Genomic DNA, 14,200 nt, shown 5'->3' with positions numbered 1-14,200 from the left:
GGAACCCTATGTGGGGCTCAATCTCAGGACCCCAAGATCATAACCTGAGCCGGAGGCAGGTGCTTAAATGAGCCACCCAGGTGTCCCAAACCATAACAGTTTAAAGTGAGTGTATAAAAAAAAAAAAGTGAGTGTATCATATTAGCCAGTTACCTAGCTATAAAGGACCTGTACACCAGCAACGCTGAAGAGGAATGATCAGAAACTCAGATCTGGGCTGAAGATCTTACCTTCCTAGTTTAGCCCCAGCCCAGATCTCTATGGCACTCCCCTTTCCAACCGTCTACATCTTTTCTTCACAAACCTGCTAGGGCCCTCTGTACAGTTCCTTTTATTTTTAAAAATCTGCAATGCTTTATTTCTCCAATGCTCTCAGGCAAGGGCTGAAAATGAATTTTTTCCTTACATAGGACTTTTGGAAAAGCCCTGACTTTCTTCCTTTGACATAAAGCTGCATTTTAAATGGAAGAGCTCAATAGCTCTTTGCCCCTCGAAAGAGTAATTCTTGATAGGAATAACGTCAGGTTCTACCAGAAAGAGCCTGACCTTCCCCCAGACAACTAGGAAAACTGGTTCAATTTCACCTGGGCAGAGCTCTGACTTCATTCATTCAGTGAGGAGAATTATTTCTTTAGCTCCTCACTAGTCCATTGGATTAAACTTTTGTTCCTACAGCTGTCTAAATGATCACGTGGTTTTAGTGCTTCATTCACATACTGACCCCAAAGCAGAACCAAATTTGACTTGCTCATTGCTAAGGGAATGCAAGAGCAATGTGACTCAATTTAGGTGTTGCAACAAGTATTTCTGTACACCTGCTCCATGACCAGTTCTGTGTGGTGCGTGGGGAGAGGGCCACAACAAGAGAGACCCACAGTGACTCTGACCTGCAGGATCTCACTGACAGACCAGCCAAACTCAAATAACACAAGTAATAGGCAATAATGTCTGTGTTCAGAAGCCCGCACAAGCACAAGCGGTACAGATGGTAAAAGTTTCAGGTTCTCAGCTGGTTGGTGGCCACAGACTAGTGAAGGCCACTCCCTTCCAATTCGGGAGATTTTCCCAAGTAAGGATGTAATAAAAAAGAAAAAAAAAAACCCTACACTGCTTTGATTCTTCTGTTAGAGCCACTTCATAAAAAGAAAGGTCAGAATAAAGTGCAGTCATTCAATCTGGATCCATTTGGCATTAGGAAAAAGTGACTACGTTGTCATGAGGAATGACAACTTAGAGACTCAGGGCATTCGGAGAAGGAACGAATCAGCAGGCATGAGAGTCAGAAGGAAAGGCTATAGAGAATCCTTAAATCAGAGAATCTCACTTCCTCCTGGAAGCCTTCCGTAATTGCCCCAGCCAGAGGCGATCCCTCTTCCTCAAGCCCAGACCACTTTGCTTCTTCCTTGAGGTACCTTAGAGCCCGACCTATGTTAGTTACACTTACTTTCATGTAGAGCTTTTTTACCATAGTAAACTTCTTAAGGGGAGGGACAATTTTGTATGTTGTATGACATTTCATAGCCCAAAGGGCTTTGCAGACATTTACTGTACTTGTTAAAGTGAGAAAATTCTCTTCTCTGCTTTCCTGCTAAACTTCAGTCCTGAATATTCACTGCCTAGTGGGCATTTCAAATTCATAACCCAAGTGGAACTTTTTCTTCCCCAAACCTCCCAACACACACACCTTCTGTGTACCCTCCAAGTATTTCTCTAATACCAGTCATAATAGTCACAGATTAAATGTACACAGAATTTTCTGTTTTGGATAATTTTAAAAGCACGTTATACATATGAACAAACCCAGGGGGTTGGTACTGCATTTACACCCATTTTACAGATGAGAGAAACTGACTCCCAGAGAGGTTAAATACTAATGAGCATTTGAGTGCTCACTGTGTGTCAAGCACTATAGTAAGTGTTCATTTAAGAGTAGTGAGCTTAGGATATACTAACCTGGTTAGTGACCAGGTTCACACACCCCCCCACGCCCTCCTCTTCCCCCGCCCTCCCCAACCCCACCCACCCTCTCTAATGAGACACTGGGAAATGAGGGGAAGTCCCTTGGTTGGAGTAGAGGATCTAGTGGTGGGGGGCTCTTGAGAAGGAAGCCAGGCTGTAAGGCAGAGAAAAAAAAGCCAGCAGCAGTTGAGTTTTCAGTGGTTCCCCTAGGGATGGGCAGTGTGGTCAGAGGAGAAAAAAATCTTTCTTAACTCCCACAATCCACTCTGTTCTGTGCCATGGAGGCGGTCAGGAAGAGAAAAATCAGATCAGGATAAAACAAGTCGGTCCTACATTGAGTCACCTCACTGGTGATTTGTGCATGATTTTAAACTGTTGGGTATGTGTTGAAGTGAGTAGAAGAAAGGTCACCTTGATGTATGTCTAACATTCAGAGCTCTGTTAAGCAGCTCAGGACTGTTGTTCCCTGGAGTAATTGGCACTGAGTTATCTTTGTGTGTTTCCTAAAAGAAAGCAGTTGACCTCAAGCTGGGGGACTTACAGCTGTAAACACTTCTTCCTTTAGTAGCTTGGAGGAAAAGAAAATCTGAGAGGTGATAATGAGCACCCCCCAACATTCCCCAGGGCAGAAGGTGAGGATCCGGAAGAAAACTTGAGTTCCCAACTATGCAGGCTCTGAGCTAAGGGCCTTTCTGTGTGGTTGGAAAAAGTCTACTCATCTTTCAAGAACTTGACTCTGCTCCTTAAGTGAGTGGCTAGACAATGGAATAGGCCCAACTTGCATTGCCTCAGATGTCAGTTCTTCAAAAGACAGTCCAGTTGTGTACAAGGGTGTATTTAAAAAGCCAGCTGGAAAAAATTATCTGAGATAGAACAAGTTTGGTTGGTTTGTTTTGTAGTTGCCAAACAGGCTGGGCTCTGATGAGGAGAAAAATGCTCAAAAAGTAAATCCAGGTCAGCACACAATTTTCCAAAGAGGAGGCAAATGTGCAAAACACTTTCCTTCCCTACCATGATGGTGAGCTTGTTGAGCTGTGCTTTTTTTTTTAAGATTTTATTATTTATTCATGAGAGATATACAGAGAGAGAGAGGCAGAAACACAGGCAGAGGGAGAAGCAGGCTCCATGCAAGAAGCCCGACGTGGGACTCGATCCGGGTCTCCACAATCACGCCCTGGGCGGAAGGCGGAGTTAAACCGCTGAGCCACCCAGGCTGCCCCTGAGCTGTGCTTTTATGAAGTGGTTCATCTTTTTACCACGGTAGCAGAAATTTGAGATGAAGAAGTAGGTTTTGGCAAGTAGATTAGGCCCAGGTCATAATTCAAAGTAGTGATCACTACATGTAGTCTCTGTTTGAAACGGTGTCAATCTACTTAGATCACTAATCTGCAGTGAATTTTTTTTTTTTTTTTTTTTTGGAAAGAAGGAGCTTCAGTGCTTTTGCAGGGATTACTGAGACATTTTGTACTCATCGGGCTGTTGCTGCAGTTACCTGGTGCACTTGGTCCCTGTACTTGGCTACCAATGTCAATGGCAACAGAAGTACAGGCTGATAAAATGAGTCAACTGGCAGTCATCCCTCTGATTTCACATTTGAGTTAAGGCTCACTAATTTGAACTCACTGAGGCTAGATGCTGAAGATTCGGTTTTAGAATACGTATTTTATTTTATTTTTTAATTTATGATAGTCACAGAGAGAGAGAGAGAGAGACAGAGACAGAGACACAGGCAGAGGGAGAAGCAGGCTCCATGCACCAGGAGCCTCACATGGGACTCGATCCCAGGTCTCCAGGATCACGCCCTGGGCCAAAGGCAGGCGCCAAACCGCTGCGCCACCCAGGGATCCCTAGAATACGTATTTTAAAAAATACAGTTACCCGTTTGCACGTACATACAGCAGTGGGGATTTGCTAAATGGCGTTTCCTGGCAGATGTTATCCTTCTCCCTTGTTGGAGCTGATAGGCTCTCAAAGGATCTAGTGCTGCGAAATTTAGTCCAATGCAGTGGCGTATTCTAGTCGTGAGGTGGCAGCAGAGGGCGGTGGGAGCTCACGTCCTACTTCCAAGAGGGGAGTTCTAGAAGGAAAGAGGAGCCTGTCTTGGAAAACTTCTCACCTGGGAGAGAGCAAGTGAACCAGCATGTCAGGGCAATTGGAGAGGAGAGCCTGGAAACTCATTAAAGCCAAATAAGAAATCAGATGGGGTGTGATTAGGTCAATTAACGACCCATGGAACAGAACAGGGGCAAAATAAAATGAGAGCCAGAGGCAACCAATTCTGAGGGTGTAAGTCTTTGAGAGCTGGGTGTCCTGGGCAGTTCCAAGCCCAGTGCTGGGTGATGGTACAGGTTCACAAGTCCACAGTACTTACTCCAAAATCCTTGAGGCCAGATGTGTTTTGTAATTCTAAATTTGTCAGATTTCAGAACAATAATATGCCATCTGCACTATATATTAGGTAACACCCCCAGTGGGATTTAAGGCAGCACTCTTAATTAGGGTTGCCAAATTTAGCAAATAAAAATACAAGAGGTCTAGTTATATTTGAATTTCAGATCAACAGTGAATTGTATTTTAGTCTAAGTGTATCCCCTTATGATATTTGGGACATACTGACACTAAAACATGGTTCACTGTTGATCTGAAATTCACATGTAACCGGATGTCCTGTATTTTATCTGGAAATCTGACGATAGTCAAACACATTAGTATCACAGCAGTGAAACCTATGAATGCTTAGACTAAATGGGATAAATAAAGACAATAAATTGCCTCATGTCACTTCATTTCATGTTTTGTCACCATATGAGTTTTGATAGGAAATTTATGGAAAAAATTTTTTTTGGTTTTTCAGGACATTGTATATTTTGGAATTGTGGACTTGTAATCATTCAATAAATAGAAGAGAACAATGGAGAGATCTATGTTGACAGGTATTCATGCCTGAAGTATTTCTAGTTCTTCAGGGCATGGGTCCTTTTTTTTCAGGTCACAAGATGTGTGCAGGTTTGGCAGGTCCTGAGACATTGGGGCATGAAAGGAGATTGAGTCAGGTGCACCCAAATAGTTTTCATCTTTATAAGAAGGTTTGGCTGGAGGTTTCATGACGTGCTGTGAGCTGCCCACTTTGAAATCTTCAGCATGAAATCAGAATAAAGGGGGTGGAGGAAATTTAGCCCCTAGCCGTAAGAAAGAACCCATTTGGGAAACATATCTTGAGCTCTGACTCTCTTTTGGTCTGTGATTTGTGGTGGGACTCAAGGTGTGTCGTTGTGTTTGGGTCTTTATCTGTGCAATTGGTGGTTGCCACTCACCTGGCCTTTTCCTCATAGGACTCCCTGGACAATCAAATGGATCATGGGGGTGGGAAAATGCTTTGAAACATTCTCAACACCAACAAAAGTAAGATGGCGTTCCTCATACATCCTTGTTAGCTTATCAGTGCAATGTATGCCTTATACACAAAGATATTCCTAATAAGGTAGAGTGGTAGCATGGTCTCTGTTGTTAGGCAGACCTGAGGTTTAAATTCTAGTTCCACAACTTCCTGGCTGGATGACCTTGGGCAAGTTGCTTAATCTCTCTGGACCTCAGTTTCCCCATTGGAAAAATGAGGATTATACTAGTAACCCATGTCCTAAGGTCATTCTAAAGGTGAAGAGAGTTAACTCAGTGCCTGGCAGCAAAGAAAGAAGCGTCATCATTGCCATTCTCATCATGGATTATTGTGAGAACTAGACAAAGAAGTGTTTAATAAATGTTAGTTATTTTCATCATTATGGCTCTCATTGTTATGAGATGGAGAAGCATTGCTGCTTGCAGAGTCTCGAAGTGACTATATATGTGACCCTACACAGGCCTTGCCTAGACAGTACACTCAATTTGAGTCAGTATGGTCCTTGTCGTATAGTTAGATCCTATATGTAACTCCCACAAGTTCCAGAATGAAAAACTAGATTATTACACAAGACACACTTCAGAGGAAGGGAGACAACTCGGTAGATAAAGGGGAGGGGGATTTCTCATTGAGCAAGACTGGTAAGTCAGGATTGCAGGAAGGACAGCTTTTGGGGGGCTGACAAGCTGATGTATCTCCAGGAGTTCTTTAAAGCCAGGATGAAAGATTCCATAAGTATGGCTTTGGGTCTGGGCAAATATCTTGCTCCAGGTGGCTTGTACTGGGTGATTGTTCAGGAGGATGGCCTGGAGAGACCATTGCAGCATGGTTCCTGTGTACTTAATGTAACCCAGGGACAGGATGTTCTGCACTTCCCCATCCTCTCAACCATCCCTCACACTTCTATACCCTCCCCCACCACACAAACAAGTTCTCTCTCCCTCTTGTGGCAAAAACAGGGATCCCCAAGGCTTTGGAGGGCTTCTAAGAAGTCACTTTCATTCTGCTTCCAGGCTGGGTAACTCCAAAGCCAGTTCAGTTAAACCAGCAACATTTTCTAAGCCCCTTACTCTGTGCCAGGCCCTGTGCTGAGTACTTGGGACACTGGCATGACTCTAGCCGCAGGAATCTCAGTCCTGAAGGAAACACCTAATAGATAAAGACAAAATAATACTCCTGCCCTCCCGTGACAGGGTTCCCAGGGCCTAACAAGTGCTACAATGAAACCGGGAGCCTTTCTCACTAATGATGAAAACACGAATGTAAATTCCTAAAGAGCAAGGTTTATATAGCTGAAGGGGAGTAGAAATAGCTGGAATCCTGAGGGAGTACTAATTCCTGCTGAGTATCGAGACCACTGGAGCCTTGGTGGCTTGATTTTAAAGATAGCAGTGCCTATCCTAACCCCTCTCCTTTTTCCTTCCTTCTGGGAACAGCCTTATGGTGGGCTTTTATTAAGGACTTATTGAATACTAGGTGCCAGGAACTTTGTATTTATTCATTCTTTTAATCCTGAAATCTCACAATAACTTGATGCAGGAGGTATTATCACCATTTTACAGGTGAAGAAATGAGATGCAGAGAGACTAAAGAACCTGTCTAGTAAGTAGGGAGAGCGGGGTCTTGGAGCCAGGTCCATTAGAATACACCACAGATCCTTTGACCCAGGGGTCCTCAAATTATAGCCCAGAGGGCCACATCTAGCTTGTTACCTGTTTGTGTAAATAAGGTTTTATTGGGGAGGGGCAAGATGGCGGAAGAGTAGGGTCTCCAAATCACCTGTCCCCACCAAATTACCTAGAAAACCTTCAAATTATCCTGAAAATCTACGAATTCGGCCTGAGATTTAAAGAGAGAACAGCTGGAATGCTACAGTGAGAAGAGTTTGGGCTTCTATCAAGGTAGGAAGACGGGGGCGGGGGAGAAATAAAGAAACAAAAGGAATCCAAGGGGGAGGGGCCCCACGAGGAGCCGGGCTGAGGCCGGGGCGAGTGTCCCCAGGACAGGAGAGCCCCGTCCCCGAGACGCAGGAGCTGCACCGACCTTCCCGGGCGGAAAGGGGCTCGTGGGGAGTTGGTGCAGGACCCCAGGAGGGCGGGGATGCCCTCGGGTTCCCTGAGACAGTAACAGAGCAACTGCGCGCCCAGGAGAGTGCGCCGAGCTCCCTAAGGGCTGCAGCGTGCACACACATTGACCCGGGAGCAGCTCGGAGGGGCTCCGGCGCGGCTCCGCGGAGAGGCGGCTGTGCGGCCGGGAGCGCGAATCCAACAGCGCAGGCCCTGGAGCACAGGGCGCCGGGTCACAGCCCAGGATCTGCCCTCCCCCCGGGACATGCAGAGGCCGGGAGGGCCCAGGACAGCAAGGACGCTCCTGCCCCGAGCTGAGCAGATCAGTGGCCCCGCCCCGGAGCCTCCAGGCCCTGCAGACGGAGAGCTCTGCAGTTACTGCGGGAGCTGAATCCAGGGCTCCAGAGCTGGCCGCCGCCACTGCAGTTGTTCCTCCTGGGGCCTCACGGGGTAAACAACCCCCACTGAGCCCTGCACCAGGCAGGGGGCTGAGCAGCTCCCCCAAGTGCTAACACCTGAAAATCAGCACAGCAGGCCCCTCCCCCAGAAGACCAGCTAGACGGACAAGTTCCAGGGGAAGTCAAGGGACTTAAAGTATACAGAATCAGAGGATACTCCCCCGTGTTTTTTTTCTTTTTGATTTCTGATTGCTTCCCCCCCACCCTTTTTTTTCACCTTTCTTTCTTTTTCTTTCTCTTTTTCTTCTCTTTTTTTCTTCCTTTTTTCTTTTTCTCTTTTTTTCAAACCCTTGTTTCTCTCCTCTCTTTTTCTCCTTTTCCCAATACAACTTGTTTTTGGCCACTCTGCACTGAGCAAAATCACTAGAAGGAAAACCTCACCTCAAAAGAAAGAATCAGAAACAGTCTTCTCTCCCACAGAGTTACAAAATCTGGATTACAATTCAATGTCAGAAAGCCAATTCAGAAGCACTATTATAAAGCTACGGTGGCTCTAGAAAACAGCATAAAGGACTCAAGAGACTTCATGACTGCAGAATTTAGGTCCAATCAGGCAGAAATTAAAAATCAATTGAATGAGATGCAATCCAAACTAGAAGTCCTAACGACGAGGGTTAACGAGGTGGAAGAACGAGTGAGTGACATAGAAGACAAGTTGATGGCAAAGAGGGAAACTGAGGAAAAAAGAGACAAACAATTAAAAGATAATGAGGATAGATTAAGGGAAATAAATGACAGCCTGAGGAAGAAAAACCTACGTTTAATTGGAGTTCCCGAGGGTGCTGAAAAGGACAGAGGGCCAGAATATGTATTTGAACAAATCATACCTGAAAACTTTCCTAATCTGGGAAGGGAAACAGACATTCAAATCCAGGAAATAGAGAGATCCCCCCCTAAAATCAATAAAAACCATTCAACACCTCAACATTTAATAGTTAAGCTTGCAAATTCCAAAGACAAAGAGAAGATCCTTAAAGCAACAAGAGACAAGAAATCCCTGACTTTTATGGGGAGGAGTATTAGGGTAACAGCAGACCTCTCCACAGAGACCTGGCAGGCCAGAAAAGGCTGGCAGGATATATTCAGGGTCCTAAATGAGAAGAACATGCAACCAAGAATACTTTATCCAGCAAGACTCTCATTCAGAATGGAAGGAGAGATAAAGAGCTTCCAAGACAGGCAGGAATGGAAAGAATATGTGACCTCCAAACCAGCTCTGCAAGAAATTTTAAGGGGGACTCTTAAAATTCCCCTTTAAGAAGAAGTTCAGTGGAACAATCCACAAAAACAAGGACTGAATAGATATCATGGTGACACTAAACTCATACCTTTCAGTAGTAACTCTGAATGTGAATGGGCTTAATGACCCCATCCAAAGGCGCAGGGTTTCAGACTGGATAAAAAAGCAGGACCCATCTATTTGCTGTCTACAAGAGACTCACTTTACACAGAAGGACACCTACAGCCTGAAAATAAAAGGTTGGAGAACCATTTACCATTCAAATGGTCCTCAAAAGAAAGCAGGGGTAGCCATCCTTATATCAGAGAAACTAAAATTTACCCCGAAGACTGTAGTGAGAGATGAAGATGGACACTATCTCATACTTAAAGGATTTATCCAACAAGAGGACTTAACAATCCTCAATATATATGCCCCGAATGTGGGAGCTGCCAAATATATCAATCAATTAATAACCAAAGTTAAGATACACTTAGACAGTAATACACTTATACTTGGTGACTTCAATCTAGTGCTTTCTACACTCGATAGGTCTTCTAAACACAACATCTCCAAAGAAACGAGAGCTTTAAATGATACACTGGACCAGATGGATGTCACAGATATCTACAGAACTTTACATCCAAACTCAGCTGAATACACATTCTTCTAAAGTGCACATGGAACTTTCTCCAGAATAGACCACATACTGGGTCACAAATCGGGTCTGAACCAACACCAAAAGATTGGGATCGTCCCCTCCATATTCTCAGACCATAATGCCTTGAAATTAGAACTAAATCACAACAAGAGGTTTGGAAGGACTTCAGACACATGGAGGTTAAGGACCATCTTGCTAAAAGATGAAAGGGTCAACCAGGAAATTAAGGAAGAATTAAAATATTCATGGAAACTAATGAGAATGAAGATACAACCGTTCAAAATCTTTGGGATGCAGCAAAAGCAGTCCTAAGGGGGAAATACATCGCAATACAAGCACCCATCCAAAAACTGGAAAGAACTCAAATACAAAAGCTAACCTTACACATAAAGAAGCTAGAGAAAAAACAGCAAATATTTCCTACACCCAGCAGAGGAAGAGAGTTAATAAAGATTCGAGCAGAACTCAACGAAATCGAGACCAGAAGAACTGTGGAACAGATCAACAGAACCAGGAGTTGGTTCTTTGAAAGAATTAATAAGATAGATAAACCATTAGCCAGCCTTATTAAAAAGAAGAGAGAGAAGACTCAAATTAATAAAATCATGAATGAGAAAGGAGAGATCACTACCAACACCAAGGAAATACAAACGATTTTAAAAACATATTATGAACAGCTATACGCCAATAAATTAGGCAATCTAGAAGAAATGGACGCATTCCTGGAAAGCCACAAACTACCAAAACGGAAACAGGAAGAAATAGAAAACCTGAACAGGCCAATAACCAGGGAGGAAATGGAAGCAGTAATCAAAAACCTCCCAAGACACAAGAGTCCAGGGCCAGATGGCTTCCCAGGGGAATTCTATCAAACGTTTAAAGAAGAAACCATACCTATTCTACTAAAGTTGTTTGGAAAGATAGAAAGAGATGGAGTCCTTCCAAATTTGTTCTATGAGGCCAGCATCACCTTAATTCCAAAACCAGACAAAGACCCCACCAAAAAGGAGAATTACAGACCAATAACGAAAAGCCCACAGCAAATATCATTCTCAATGGGGAAGCACTGGGAGCCTTTCCCCTAAGATCAGGAACAAGACAGGGATGTCCACTCTCACCACTGCTATTCAACATAGTACTGGAAGTCCTAGCCTCAGCAATCAGACAACAAAAAGACATTAAAGGCTTTCAAATTGGCAAAGAAGAGGTCAAACTCTCCCTCTTTGCCGATGACATGATACTCTACATAGAAAACCCAAAAGCCTTCACCCCAAGATTGCTAGAACTCATACAGCAATTTGGTAGTGTGGCAGGATACAAAATCAATGCCCAGAAATCAGTGGCATTTCTATACACTAAGAAGGAGACTGAAGAAATAGAAATTAAGGAGTCAATCTCATTTACAATAGCACCCAAAAGCATAAGATACCTAGGAATAAACCTAACCAAAGAGGTAAAGGATCTATACCCTAAAAACTATAGAACTCTTCTGAAAGAAATTGAGGAAGACACAAAGAGATGGAAAAATATTCCATGCTAATGGATTGGAAGAATTAGTATTGTGAAAATGTCAATGTTACCCAGGGCAATTTACACGTTTAATGCAATCCCTGTCAAAATACCATGGACTTTCTTCAGAGAGTTAAAACAAATTATTTTAAGATTTGTGTGGAATCAGAAAAGACCCCGAATAGCCAGGGGAATTTTAAAAAAGAAAACCATATCTGGGGGCATCACAGTGCCAGATTTCAGGTTGTACTACAAAGCTGTGGTCATCAAGACAGTGTGGTACTGGCACAAAAACAGACACATAGATCAATGGAACAGAAGAGAGAACCCAGAAGTGGACCCTCAACTTTATGGTCAACTAATATTCGATAAAGGAGGAAAGACTATCCATTGGAAGAAAGTCTCTTCAATAAATGGTTCTGGGAAAATTGGACATCCACATGCAGAAGAATGAAACTAGACCACTCTCTTGCACCATACACAAAGATAAACTCAAAATGGATGAAAGATCTAATTGTGAGACAAGATTCCATCAAAATCCTAGAGGAGAACACAGGCAACACCCTTTTTGAACTCGGCCACAGTAACTTCTTGCAAGATACATCCACGAAGGCAAAAGAAACAAAAGCAAAAATGAACTATTGGGACTTCATCAAGATAAGAAGCTTTTGCACAGCAAAGGATACAGTCAACAAAACTCAAAGACAACCTACAGAATGGGAGAAGATATTTGCAAATGACATATCAGATAAAGGGCTAGTTTCCAAGATCTATAAAGAACTTTTTAAACTCAACACCAAAGAAACAAACAATCCAATCATGAAATGGGCAAAAGACTTGAAGAGAAATCTCACAGAGGAAGACATAGACATGGCCAACAAGCACATGAGAAAATGCTCTGCATCACTTGCCATCAGGGAAATACAACTCAAAACCACAATGAGATACCACCTCACACCAGTGAGAATGGGGAAAATTAACAAGGCAGGAAACCACAAATGTTGGAGAGGATGTGGAGAAAAGGGAACCCTCTTACACTGTTGGTGGGAATGTGAACTGGTGCAGCCACTCTGGAAAACTGTGTGGAGGTTCCTCAAAGAGTTAAAAATAGACCTGCCCTACGACCCAGCAATTGCACTGTTGGGGATTTACCCCAAAGATACAGATGCAATGAAACGCCGGGACACCTACACCCCGATGTTTCTATCAGCAATGTCCACAATAGCCAACCTGTGGAAGGACCCTCAGTGTCCATCGAAAGATGAATGGATAAAGAAGATGTGGTTTATGTATACAATGGAATATTAGCCATTAGAAATGACAAATACCCACCATTTGCTTCAACGTGGATGGAACTGGAGGGTATTATGCTGAGTGAAATAAGTCAATCGGAGAAGGACAAACATTATATGGTCTCATTCATTTGGGGAATATAAAAAATAGTGAAAGCGAATAAAGGGGAAAGGAGAAAAATGAGTGGGAAATATCAGAAAGGGAGACAGAACATGAAAGACTCCTAACTCTGGGAAATGAACTAGGGGTGGTGGAGGGGGAGGAGGGGGGGGTGGGAGTGACTGGGTGACGAGCACTGGGGTGGGCACTTGACAGGATGGGATGAGCACTGGGTGTTATTCTGTATGTTGGCAAATTGAACACCAATAAAAAGAAATTTATTATTAAAAAAATAAGGTTTTATTGGGATCCGGCCATACGCATTCGTTTATATATTATCTATAGCTGTTTCTGTGCTACTGTGGCAGAGTTGAGAAAGTACAACAGAGACTATATGGCCCATGATGCCTGAAATAACTGCTGTCTGGCCCTTTACAGAAATCTTGCTGACCCCCAGCTCTCCCCACTAGAGTACACAGTCTCTGTATGGAGACTTTGGAGTTAGACAGAGGCTGAAGTCAAACTTCAGTTTTGCCATTTATTAATAGCGGGTCCTTGGACAAATATTTCTAAGTCTGTGTGCCTTAGTTTCCTTATCTGTAAAAATGGAAATAATATTACCTATCCTTTAGGATTGTTATGAGGATCGTTGTGAGGTGCTATGCATGGAAGGTTCTCAGCAGTGTCTGCATGCTTGGCACATGGTGAACTCTTAAAAATGGGAGTTACAGGGCACCTGGGTGGCTCAGTCAGTTTAGCGTCTGCCTTCGGCTCAGGTCATGATCTCAGGGTCCTGGGATTGAGACCCTCATTAGGCTCCCCACTCAGCGTGGAGTTTGCTTGTCTCTCTCTGCCACTTCCCCTGCTCATGCTCACTTTCTCTCTCTCAAATAAATAAATAAAATCTCAAAAAAAGGTAAATTATTTGGAGTAGTAATAACAGCAGTTAGCCAGAACATAGCTCTGTGCCTGGCACTTAGTGAGTGCCACTTCAATACCAAATCTCTGCACTTGTTTTGTTCCTATTCTTGCTGACTTTTCTAGGACCTTGCATTGCTGAATAAAATACTGAAGTTTGGGGCTGGAGGTAGAGATGTGGGGATCAGTAGGGCAAGGCAGTGAACACAGTGGTTTTGGCCTTAGAAGGTAGTTGACAGCTGAGGATTTATTCTGGAACAAGCGGTTTAATGCTTTAAGCTCGAACCATATTATGTGACCAAAATGAAGGGTGTGTGTGTATGTGTGTTTGCATGTGTGTGAAAGAGAGAGTGCACCCCCAATCCTATGGTTTTTTTCCTTGCATCCTCAAAATCCCTCTTCCTGTGTTACACTTGAATGAACTATGATTCCATTCTTTGAAAATTTTGCAATTTTCTTCAAGATTCCGGCAGTGCTCACCTCCCCATTCTCCAAGTTCCTGTAGCAAGTACAGAAAAAAAATCACTCTGGGATACATTATGTTCTCAGATGTGCTTGGTTGGCCTCCCTGATTAGACTCTAAACTCCTGTAAGGCTGAGACCCCGGCCTCTATCTCACAG

At 43.5% G+C, this 14,200-nt stretch overlaps 1 protein-coding gene across 1 annotated transcript in view; it reads right to left on the bottom strand.

The window, feature by feature from the left end:
- Window positions 1-14,200, bottom strand: part of TRPC5 (transient receptor potential cation channel subfamily C member 5) — a 173,262-nt gene that overhangs the window by 67,362 nt on the left and 91,700 nt on the right. The gene's annotated exons all lie outside the window — the stretch shown is intronic.

Source organism: Canis lupus, chromosome X, assembly GCF_048164855.1.
Source record: "Canis lupus baileyi chromosome X, mCanLup2.hap1, whole genome shotgun sequence".
NCBI lineage: Eukaryota > Metazoa > Chordata > Mammalia > Carnivora > Canidae > Canis > Canis lupus.
The sequence above is the reverse complement of the archived record's forward strand: the minus strand, read 5'-3'. Positions and strand labels throughout refer to the sequence as shown.